The sequence below is a fragment of the Pinus tabuliformis genome, chromosome 4_2 (genome assembly GCF_031772625.1).
Source record: "Pinus tabuliformis cultivar Carrire ecotype Pingquan chromosome 4_2, CPIR1, whole genome shotgun sequence".
NCBI lineage: Eukaryota > Viridiplantae > Streptophyta > Pinopsida > Pinales > Pinaceae > Pinus > Pinus tabuliformis.
The window spans coordinates 469,771,446-469,784,284 of record NC_142304.1 but is presented as its reverse complement, the minus strand read 5'-3'; positions in this window follow the sequence as shown (position 1 = coordinate 469,784,284).

Sequence of the window (12,839 nt, the reverse complement as noted above, 5' to 3'; positions counted from 1 at the left end):
TAATATCAGCAACATCAAGGGAAATAAATTTTTTCAAATAGATCTTTTAATCATAACAAGATAGATAAACATATCTTTAACAATTAAATATAACCACCACGCAGTCGGAGAACCATCGTGTCCTAATGCGCCTCGGGCAGATAATCCTTTTATTGAAATTTTTCGTGTCTGATTCTACAAGTTTCAGCGATCGGGGATTGATTCATGCGAATAATTTGTTAGGGAGTTATTTCAGCAGTGATCACGGATTGATTCCTGTGAAGAATTTCTCAGTGAGTCATTTCAGCATATGCCATGGGCACCAACAGTATGTTGACGAAGATGGTGCTTCTTGGTGATATGGGAACTAGTAAGTATAGCATTGTTTTGTGGTTTGTGAGAGGCCAATTTTTTTAATATTAGGAACCGACCATAGGAGCAGCGTTCTTCTCTTAGAATTTAGCTTTGAATGAGACTACGATCAAGTTTGAGATATAGGACACTGCAGGGCAGGAAAGATATCATAGCTTGGCTCCCATGTATTACCATGGTGCAGTAGCAGCTATAGTTGTCTATGATGTCACAAGTTTGGATTCATTTAATCATGCAAAGAATACTGATAGGCCCAACCTAGTAGGAGTGACTATCCATGCCCCAATGAACAACAAATTTTGATAATAATAAAAAATTTGTTTTTCATATTTACAAGAAGACTAAAATCATTAAAATAATCAAATTTCTTTTCCTTTTGAACAAAAACTGGACAATCCTCATACCAATCATTTTCTGGTCAATTGAATGGAGTTTTCCAAGACTTTCTTGAGCTGGAATATCCTCCTCACATCAATTGCATTACTGAAGCCCTGAAATATTGCTTGTGTAAGATATGTTGCTTAGTTTTTTTATGGCCATGGCTAGATGTGATCCTTGTCTTTATAACTAGTTAAGTGGGACAAATTGATATTGGACATGAGTGGCCTTAGATGAGTTATAGCAAGTTATTAGGTGAACAAGGTATAATCTACTTGTAGTAGGTGCAATCGGTCAAGTTGTTACGGCTGAAGCAGGCCAATGTCACATGAACTGCAGTAGCCAAGGAATTGATTGGGTTCCCAAGTTGTGAACAAATGTAAGGCTAGCTAGTTGTGAAGGAATGAGTTCCAAGGCATGCTAGGAAATTCTAGGGCATGCTAACATGTGCCATATAGTGCAAAGGCATGTAAAACATGCTAATATGTGCCAAGTGCTAAGGCATGCCAAGATGTGCAAGGGTGTGACAATGCGTGCTAAGGACTATCAAGGCAACAAAGGGGAGAAACAAGTTAAACTACAAGGAAATGAACACATAAGAGGGTTAACAAGTCATCATTTTACCTTTTCCAAGAGGGGCATGCTAGGCACACCAACACTAGGTACCAATATGTGTGAAGTTCCAAGTATTAGTGCATTCTAAGTTCCAAATCTTCCTTTTTTGCTTCTCATCTACTTTCCAATGTTTGATCTCAAATAAATTTAATATGAAACCATGCCAAATCATACCAAGGCATCTCAACACATGCCAAAAATTCTAAGGCTTTCCAAGCGGCAACACGTGTGAAGTGCCAATGTGTGTTAGGGAGTGTTACTCATGCTATGAAGTGGCATGGCATGTCGAAGAGTGCTAAGATGTTCTAGAGAGTGCCAAATATGCATGTTGAGGATTGTTAGGGAGTACTAGGACAACACAAGGGAGCACTAGGGAAAAATGCATGAAAATGAGTGAATACTGTAGGAATTTACAGGGTAAGTTCCACAGAAGAATACCAAAAGGACACCGCTCACAACCAGATCTCAAATCAATACACCAGTATTTTTGACGTGGTTAAAACCCTCAGAGTGCAAGGAGGGAAACAGTCCACGGCCTGTCCCAACGTGGGTACAGACAATTTATTAATCAAAGAATGAAAATTTACATAAGCTTCTCTCATGCACGGATTACCCGAACAATGACCCTCCATGCGCTTTAAATAGAACTCATGGACCAATCGGGTGTCAAGCCACGGATCAAGTGTCGGTAATACCGAGGTGAGAGTGAACCGTCGGATCACTACATATCGTGACCGTCGGATTGTAAGTTACAAAATGTACAACGGTAAAGAAACACACTTTACCTAACTCTAACCTAACTCTATACTAGACCAAGTTGAACTTAACTATATCCTATGTGTCGGAATATCCTAACATCCCCCCTTAAGAACAACTTGGGATAGGATTGAAGGATTTACAAATATGACACAATAGGAGAAGGAAGGAGGCACTAGAGCCTATCCCCCCTTAGTGACAACTTCCTGAACTCCAAGCATATATCGAAGTTTAGTGAACTTCGCCTCTGTGAGAGCCTTTGTGAAGATGTCTGCAACCTGATCATCCGTTGGACAATATTGCACTTCAAGAACATGGTCAAGAATGAGCTTTCTGATGAAGTGCATGTGTAGTTCAATGTGTTTGCTGCGCTGATGCTGGACTGGATCTTTGCATAGCTGAATGGCACTTTGATTATCACACCAAAGTGTGGTTGGATGCTGCTGCTCAAAGCCAAACTCTGATAGGATCTGACGAAGCCACAAGGCTTCCTTACTAGCTTCCACGGCACCACGATACTCTGCTTCTGCTGACGAAAGAGAAATGGCAGCCTGTTTCTTACAAGCCCATGTAATAGGTCCTGAACCAAGAGTGAAGACATAACCGGCAGTAGACTTCCGATCATCAAGGTCACCAGCCCAATCAGAATCAGTGAAACCAACTAACAGAGGAGCTGCTTTGGCACTGTAATGAATCCCAAACTGTATTGTACCTCGAACATAACGAAGTATTCTTTTAGCTGCTTTCCAATGACTTTCACGGGGGTTTTGCATAAAACGAGCAACAAGGCCAACAACAAAGGAAAGATCAGGACGAGTATGGGTTAAATACAAGAGTTTTCCGACAAGTTGACGGTATAAGGTAGCATCAACTTCAGGAGAAGTACAAGAGACTGAAAGTTTGACTCCAGACTGAAAGGGAGAAGGGGCTGGCTTACAGTCTTCCATGTGAAAATGACGAAGAATATCACAAGCATACTTGGACTGGGAAAGGAAAATACCCTCTTGGGATTGCAAGACTTGAAGACCGAGAAAATAGTGTAAGTGTCCTAAGTCTGTCATTTCAAATTTCTTTTTAAGGCTGGACTTCACATGGTTTATAAGGTTGGGATCACTACCAGTAAGAATAAGATCATCAACATAAAGAACAAGGATGATGAGAGAGTTGCCCACTTTCTTGGTGTAGACAGTATTGTCAGAATGACACCTAGAAAAGCCAGATTCTAAAAGAAAGCTATCCATTTTGGCATACCAAGCTCGAGGAGCTTGCTTGAGGCCATAAAGGGATTTCTTAAGTCGACAAACGAGGCTGGAGTCTGTTTGTATGAAGCCAATGGGTTGTTCCATATAGATTTCTTCCTGCAAGTCCCCATGCAAGAAGGCAGATTTAACATCCATTTGATGGACTTCCCATTTTAAAGAGGCAGCAAGGGAAAGAACAAGGCGGATAGAGTTCATTTTGGCAACTGGAGAGAAGGTTTCAGTGTAGTCAATGCCTTCAACCTGTGAAAAGCCCTTAGCAACTAGACGAGCTTTATGTTTATCAACTTTCCCATCTGGTCCATACTTGGTTCTGTAAACCCATTTGCATCTAACAAGTTTGCGTCCCTTTGGTAGAGGAACAAGATCCCATGTATCATTTGTCATCAATGAATGATATTCTTCATTCATAGCTGTTTCCCAATGTGGATGGCCTGAAGCTTCTGCAAAAGTGTCAGGATCATGATTTACTGGAGCTTGAGCCAGTAAAGAAGAGGCTCTTTCAAACTGAGAACGTGTACGTCGCTGATCTGTAGGATCACCGGCAAGATCACCTGCTGCATCCCGAGTAGCACGGACCCATCTTGGAAGTTGAGGATCCTGAGAAGGTGGGGAAGGATTATCATCCTCGCTTTCATCATCAGAAGAAGAAATGTTCTCAAAGATAGAAGAGATAGGAAGAGGTGGCACATCCGCCGGACTAGGCTCGCAGGCCGATTTATTTTCATCAAATTTTACATCTCTTCTAATGATAACATTTTTGGACTTAAATGGAATAAGTCTATAGCCTTTTACATCTTCAGAATATCCAACAAAAGTACATTTCTCACTCTTAGGTTCTAAGGCTTTATGCTTTTCATCTGGAATATGGGCCCATGCTTCACTTCCAAACACACGAAAGTGACTTACATCTGGTTTAATGGAACTCCAAGCTTCTTCTGGAGTGATATTCTCTAGAACCTTAGTAGGAGTGCGATTGATTATATAATTTGCACAATTAATTGCTTCGGCCCAAAAACTAAGACTGAGTCCTTTAGATTGCAGCATACAATTAGCCATTTCCTTTAAGGTGCGATTTTTCCTTTCAGCTACACCATTTTGTTGTGGAGTGTATGGAACAGTATGTTGCATTTGAATTCCATTTTCGGTGCAAAAGTTGATGAATGCATTTTTAACATATTCTCCACCATTATCAGTTCTTAGCTTAAGAATTTGATGTCCAGATTGTTTTTCAACGAATGCTTTGAAGGCCAAAAAGGTGGTAAATACTTCGCTCTTGAGTTTTAAGAAGTATACCCAAGTGCGTCTAGAGAAATCATCAATGAAAGTTAAGAAGTACTTGCAGCCAGAGAATGAAGCAACAGGAAGAGGACCACATAAATCACTGTGCACAAGCTGTAAAGGGGCTGAGGCGTGCCAAGAGGCACGTTTGTCAAAACTGTCCCGATGATGTTTTCCGAGTACACATCCGGAACAAACACCATCTTTGCAAGATACCATAGGAAGACCTGTCACCATATTTTCTTTACATAGATGCTGAAGGGAGCGATAGTTTAAGTGACCATACCGCTCATGCCAAAGTTTGCTCACTTCATCATTATGAGCAACAAATACTGAGGGAAGATGGGATGACCCAAAGTTGTGAAACTTATACAACCTTTTGGAATCATCAGCAAGACCAGTAGCTAGAATCTGTTTAGGATCTTTTAGATCCTTGATTACAACATCATGAGGTGAAAATTCAACAATTTTACCTTCACCTGAATGAGTTATCTGATAGACAGATAGAAGGTTGCAGGATAAGTTTGGAACACATAATACATCATTGAACTGACCATTGTCTAGATGAACAGTTCCAGTCCCTACAACATTAAGAGATCTATCATCACCAACATATATATTTTTGGTGTTACAATCATTTAAAGAAGAAAACATGGCTTGGTTTTTGGCCATGTGACAAGAGGCTCCAGAATCAATGAGCCACTCATGAGAATGAGAAGAAGAAGAAGATACATTTAATGCATAACCAGACTGAGATGATTGACGATGACATGCAGAAAATGCCGTTCCGGAAGTTGAAGTTGAAGTAGGCTCCAGATGGATGTTATGTTTCTTCATTGCGGCTTCCAAGGCTTCCATCTTCTTAAAGCATTTAGATTCTAAGTGGCCATCTCGATTACAAAAGTTACAATGTCTTTCAGTCTTCTTCCATTTGTTTTTATTGGGCTTATCATATTGCTGAAATGATCTTTCATCTTGAGGCTGAGTTGGTTTAGGACCATTCCTTTGAGGATAAGACTTCTTAGGATTCTTTGAATTTGGATGCTGCTGGGCGGCTAACGCTTTTGTGGAAGAGTTTCCAAGATTAAGAAGACCAAGGTGTAAGAGTTTTTCTTGTTCTCTTATTAAGGAATCACAAAAGGAGTCAAAGGAAGGGGGCTTGTAGTCTTTGCCTTGACAAATGAAAGCTTCCCTGGTAGAATGGAAAGTGGAAACAAATACAGAGTAGGCTGGCCCTAACTTAGTAAGGATGGAATAAATAAGGTTACCATCATCTTTCTTAACTTTAACACCTTCCAAGAGATATCTAAGGTTCTTGAATTTTGACAAGAAATCTTCAATGCAAGAAAAATTATTAGGATCCAAAGTAAGCAGCTCATTTTCAAGTTGATGGGATCTAATTTCATTTTTAATCCCAAAAACTTTAGCAAGTTTTTCTAATGCTTCATGAGGAGTTTCAATTTCTGCAATGTGGAATCTAAGATCAGGAGAAACAGACATTCCTATCAAACCACGTGCTTGATCTTGTCGATTTTCCCATTTTTCGGCCTTGTCTTCATCTTTGGGTTTCTTCTCTTGGTCTGTGGCTATTCTGAAGAGACCTTTACTTCTAAGTAAATCTCCCATGTAGGCTACCCATTGGAAGTAGTTAGTGCTGTCAAGAATGACTTGGCATGGACTTTCCATTTTTGAAAAACAACTGAAGCTGAAGATGCTGAAAGTGAGTGGTCCAATGGATAGATCTCGAAAAAATAGGCGGTTTTAAAAAAAACGGCTCTGAAAAAGGCTTCCGGATGAAGAAGTTATGGCTTTTTGAAAAAAAATTGTTGACGTTGCCGGCAAAGTGCGCGAATGTGCGGGAATGAAAAAATCCGCCCCCACAAAATGGAGACTTGAACCCAAGACCTCTACTCTCTTAAAAGGTCTTTGAACCAATTGATCTATACAAAAGATTTGAGAGAGAGAGAGAGAGAGAGAGAGAGAGAGAGAGAGAGGGGGGGGGGGGGGGGGGGGGGCCTCGATTTGCGTGCTTGCCTTGGGAAGACTCTTTTCCCCTACAAAACACAAAACACAAAACCCAACACGAATATCCAAAGAAAAACGAACCTTACGGCTCGAAGTTAGCTTTAGCCAAAAAACTAGAAATTTTAAAAAAAATCTCAAAGTTAGCTTTTAGCCGAAAAACTAAATATTTTCCTCAATGTTTCTGATTTTCCGAGATCACACTAAGGTGCAGGGAAAAGAGCATACGCATGAGAAAAATCCTTTCTTTCTGTTTCTGATTTGCCCAGATCGCACAGAGTCGCAGGGCAAAGAGCATACGCAGAAATGAAAGGTATAGATCCGGGAAAAAAAAAAAGGCTAAATAAACCGAAACCGAAATAAGCAGAGAGAAAATGACAGTAAACTGCAAAAAAAAAACACTGTATACCTCCCGATCTGAAAAATGACGCAGCTAGGGCTACCGGAAACCTTTTCGCGTGAAACGAAAGGGGTTCCTCACTGAAACAGATGCTCCGAATGCAACAGAGCAGTCCTCTCGGCCCGAAAGCAGTCAGAAACAGCAGATCTAGGAAACGACAGCCGCATGCAGTTCTACCGGCTTCAGATTTGGATCACCAACGGACGCGGCCCTCAAATAGCTCTGATACCATGTAGGAATTTACAGGGTAAGTTCCACAGAAGAATACCAAAAGGACACCGCTCACAACCAGATCTCAAATCAATACACCAGTATTTTTGACGTGGTTAAAACCCTCAGAGTGCAAGGAGGGAAACAGTCCACGGCCTGTCCCAACGTGGGTACAGACAATTTATTAATCAAAGAATGAAAATTTACATAAGCTTCTCTCATGCACGGATTACCCGAACAATGACCCTCCATGCGCTTTAAATAGAACTCATGGACCAATCGGGTGTCAAGCCACGGATCAAGTGTCGGTAATACCGAGGTGAGAGTGAACCGTCGGATCACTACATATCGTGACCGTCGGATTGTAAGTTACAAAATGTACAACGGTAAAGAAACACACTTTACCTAACTCTAACCTAACTCTATACTAGACCAAGTTGAACTTAACTATATCCTATGTGTCGGAATATCCTAACAAATACGAGTGTGTGCCAGAGAGTGTCAATGAGTGCTAGTTTTCATGGGAAGGAGGGAGTGACGAGGTGTGCTAAGCACTGGTAAGGAATGTTAGGGAAATCGGGGCATGTCAAGAAGTGCCAAAGTGTGCTAGGGAGTTTCAGGGTGTGCTAACACATGCCAAATAGTGCCAAGTCATGCCAAGATATGCTAGGTTCTAAGGCATTCTAGGACGTGAATAGTGTTAGGGTATGCCAATGTGTGTTAAGTAGTGTCAAAGAAATAAAAGGAAGAACCAAGCTAAAATGTAAGGAAATGAACACATAAGATGGTTAATAATTCGAGACTTTATCTTTTTCAAAAGGAGCATGCTATGCACACTAATAATAGGTTCCAATACATGTGATGTTCTATTGTGTGCCACTTGCTAATGTATTTAAATGCATGCCAACGTGTTCTAACGCATGCTAGGGACTATAGGGCATGCCAACCCATGCTAGGAGAGTGCTATGTTGTGCTCAGGCATGCCAACATGTTCTTGGGAATCATAGTCATGTAAATGTGTTCTAGGTACAAAGATGTTCCAAGACATGTGAGGTGCCAAGGAATGAGCCAAATCATGTTAAGGTGTGTTATGAAACCAGCTCAAGAAAAGATAGAAAAGAAAGATCAACGCCTTAGAATTCAGCCTCTTCGAGGGGGCAACCTCCTTTACATTACATAAATGAAAAATTCTTGGATGATACAAATGACAAAACCTCCTTTCTATATATAGGATTCTAAGGAGTCACAATATAATCCAGCTGACCTAACAATAATAATATAAAACCACAAAAATAACAATAGAGGGATTCTATGGGGCACAGAAATAACAATATGGGGGTAATAGGGGCACAACAATATAAATAAGGGGTATAACTACAATAGTAATGGGGTAATCAACAGTATTATAGGGACCCAACATGCCCCTCTCCTTCAAAAAAGTGTTGTCCTCAACGCTTGAGAAGTTCTGGATACTTCTGCATAAAATTCTCATCCTCCCATGTGGAATCTTCAGCGGATAAATTCTTCCACTTGATAAGATACTCTGAAATTGATCAATTTCGTAGCTGTCGAGTTCTTGTTTTTGTGACTGCTTTCGGTTCCAATATAATTTTTCCTTCCTCGTCAAGTTCTGGCAATATTGTTTGAACTGGGAGCTTGTCGCCTATAACCTTCTTTAAACATGAAACATGGAAAACTGGGTGCAATCGAGAAGCTGCAGGAAGCTCCAATTTGTATGCCATAGTACCAATCTTTTCCAACACCTTGTACGGACCATAATACTTTGGTGATAATTTATTATCCTTCTTAGCTTGCTTTAAGGACATTTGCTTATATGGTTGTAGCCGTAGGAATACCCAATCACCTACATCAAAACTTCTTTCACTGCGATGTTGATCTGCCTGTTGTTTCATTCTATTTTGTGCCAACACGAGGTTATCCTTTAAGAGTTGGAGGACTTGTTGTTGATGTTCGATGTGATGTTCCACTGCCTGAACCTTAGAATTTTCTCTTAAATATGATGTGATTGATGGTGGTTGGTACCCATAAAGTGCCATAAATGGGGTCATTTTTGTTGCTGTATGGAAGGAAGTGTTATACCACCATTCAGCCAGAGGCAACCATTTGACCCATTGTGTCTGTTTATCAGATACAAAGCAACGAAGATATCCTTCCAAACATTTGTTTACTATCTCAGTTTGCCCATCAGATTGAGGATGATAAGATGAGCTATGAGCTAACTGAGTACCAAGACAAGAAAATAATTCTGTCCAAAAATTTCCAGTGAAAATGGGATCTCTGTCACTTACAATAATCTTTGGGTTTCCATGTAGCTTTTGAACTGTTTCCATAAATGCAGTAGAAACTGTACTGGCTTTAAATGGATGTGATAATGCACAAAAGTGTGCATACTTGGTAAGTCTGTCAACTACCACCATGATGACACTCTTTCCCTCAGACTTGGGTAAACCTGTGATAAAATCCATTGAAACCTCCTCCCAACGTTGGCTTGGAATGGATAAAGGTTGTAATAGACCCGGTGTCTTAATTGTTTCAACTTTATTTTGTTGGCAAACCAAACATTCCGCCACAAACTTTTGAATATCTGATTTAAGGCCATCCCAAAAAAATCCTTCTTAACCCTGTGGTAAGTTTTTAAAAATCCTGAGTGCCCTCCTAAGGGAGAAGTGTGCAATTCCATAAGAATCTTTTGTTTTAGCTGGGAATTCTTACAGAGGTATAAGCGATCTTTGTACCATAACGAATCATTTTTCCAGCTAAATGTATCAGAAGTACTGGAATCTTGTTGTAGCTTTCGAATAAGTGCCCACACTTCTTCGTCATTCTTCCATTCCTCCTTTGCTTCGTTTATCCAATCTGGTTGGATAATAGAAATGGCACACAACAATGCTTCCATATCCTCATCCTTTCTTGAGAGTGCATCTGCCACCACATTTTGCTTCCCCTTTTTGTAGATGATTTCAAAGTCATAACCCAACATCTTTGTGACCCACTTTTGTTGCTCTTCAGAGGATAATCTTTGTTCTAAAAAGTATTTAAGGCTATCATGATCCGTTTTTACCTTGAAGTGTCTTCCCATTAGGTAGGGTCGCCATTTCTTAAGTGCATGGAGTATTGCCAACATTTCCTTCTCATAAATAGCTTTGCTTAAAAACTTTCCCTTGATTGGACGACTTTCAAAAGCAATGGGTCTTTCATCTTGCATTAGAACAGCACCAATTCCATTTCCTGAAGCATCACATTCCACAATAAAGGTTTTTGTGAAGTCCGGTGTAGCTAAGACCGGTGCTTGGCACATTGCCTCTTTAAGATGTTTAAAGGCCTTTGTTGCTTTCGGAGTCCATGAAAATGAATCTTTCTTCAATAATGTTGTTAGAGGTGCTGCTATTCTCCCATAATTCTTAACGAACTTGCGATAATACCCTGTCAACCCAAGAAATCCTCGCAGATGCTTTATGGATGTGGGGATTTTCCATTCCTTAATGGCTTTAATTTTGCTAGGGTCTACCTTAACTCCTTCATGAGATACAATATGACCCAAATATTCCACCTCCTGGACTCCAAAGAAACATTTGGATCTTTTTGCATATAATTGTTTCTCCTCCAATAGTTGTAGCACCTTGTCAACATGTTCAACATGATCCTTCCAAGACTTGCTATAGATTAGTATATCATCAAAAATACCAACACAAATTTCTAAGGAATGGTTTGAAAATTGAATTCATCAAACCTTGAAATGTTGAAGGTGCATTGGTAAGGCCAAAAGGCATGACCAAAAATTCATAATGACCCTCATGAGTTCTAAATGCCGTTTTCGGAATGTCTTCAATCTTCATTCTGATTTGATGATATCCCGAACGAAGATCCAACTTGGTGAAGTAAATTGATCCATGCAATTCATCCAGTAATTCATCAATGACAGGAATGGGGAACTTATCTTTAATAGTGAGCTTGTTGAGCTCCCTATAATCTGGACACATGCGCCATGATCCATCCTTCTTGTGCACCAATACTACTGGAGCTGAGAAAGAACTTTGACTCGGTTGAATTATACCAGCCTCTAGCATTTCTGCAACCATACGTTCAATTTCACTTTTTTGGACATATGGATATCTGTACGGCCTGATGTTTGGAGGAACACTTCCTGGAATCAGATGAATAGCATGATCATGATCACGCATAGGTGGGAGACCTTTGGGAGTCTCAAATACCTTGGAATGATTGTCCAGGACTTTTTGGAGATCTGGAGAAATAGATGATTCCAATGTGGAAACATCTAGCGAACATAATTGTGCAATTACACCTCTTTGCTCCTTTTTTAGAAGCTTTGTCATGCCATTAGAGCTGATTATCTTTCCTGGTTTCCCTGCAATACCCCTTAATTCAACTTCCTTTCCTTCCACAGAAAATTTCATGAAAAGTTCTTGAAAATTAAAAGCTATTGTACCCAAGGATTGTAGCCATTGGACTCCTAGTACAACATCAGCACCTCCCATTGGAATGGAAAGCATTGGGCTAGTCAATACATATTCTCCCATGGATAGCTTGATATTATGGCACTTTCCAGAACAATTTATTGTTCCTCCATTTGCAATCATCACTTGACACTCTGGTGCTGGATATAGGAAGCAATTCAATTCTTTTGCTACCCTACAATGAATAAAATTGTGGGTGCTTCCTGAATCAATCAACACTATTACCTTTTTCTTCTTGATTTGTCCTTCTATCTTGATGGTTTGAGGAGTGGTAATTCCCGCCAATGCATTACAAGATATGGTCGGATTTATTTGTTCTTCATCTAGGCTTTGTTCCTGGAATATATCCTCTTCTTTTGACCTTTCTTGCTCCTTTTCTTCTTCCTCTTCACAATCTATGTAGAATAATTTCTTCTCAGCACACTTATGACCTTTTGTGTATTTGCTATCACAATTGTAACAAAGCCCTTTTGCTCTTTTTTCTTCCAATTGTTGTGGTGTCAACCTTGTAGTTTGTGGAAGACTATGGGCAAAAACACTTCCATCTTTATAGTTGTGAATGGTATGCTTCCTAGTTGCCATAATTTTGCTTTCCATTTTTCTTGCTAACCTGAATGCCTTCTCTAATGAATCCGGTTCGCAAAGGCGCACATCATGTTGGATATTATCTTTTAAAGACCCTATGAACACATCAATCCTATGCTCCTCTGGAATATCTTTTACCCTTATGTTCAATTTTTGGAACTCCTCAATGTGCTCCATTATTGAACCTTTTTGTTTGAGACTTATCAATTGGCTAAAAAAAGTGTTGCTTTTTGTATCCTCACAATGTGCTATCAATTCTTCCGTAAAAATTGCCCAAGTGATAAATTGTTTACGAGAACAAAGCCATTGATACCATACAAACTGATTTGGTTCCAAATATAAAGTTGCCATACGTACCTTTTGTGTGTTTTGCACATTATTGAGATCGAAGAATTGCTCCATCTGTAATATCCATGTGGCGGGATCCTTGCCATCAAACTTCCTCATATCGATTTTTGGAACATGGTGAGTCTTCGATCCAACATT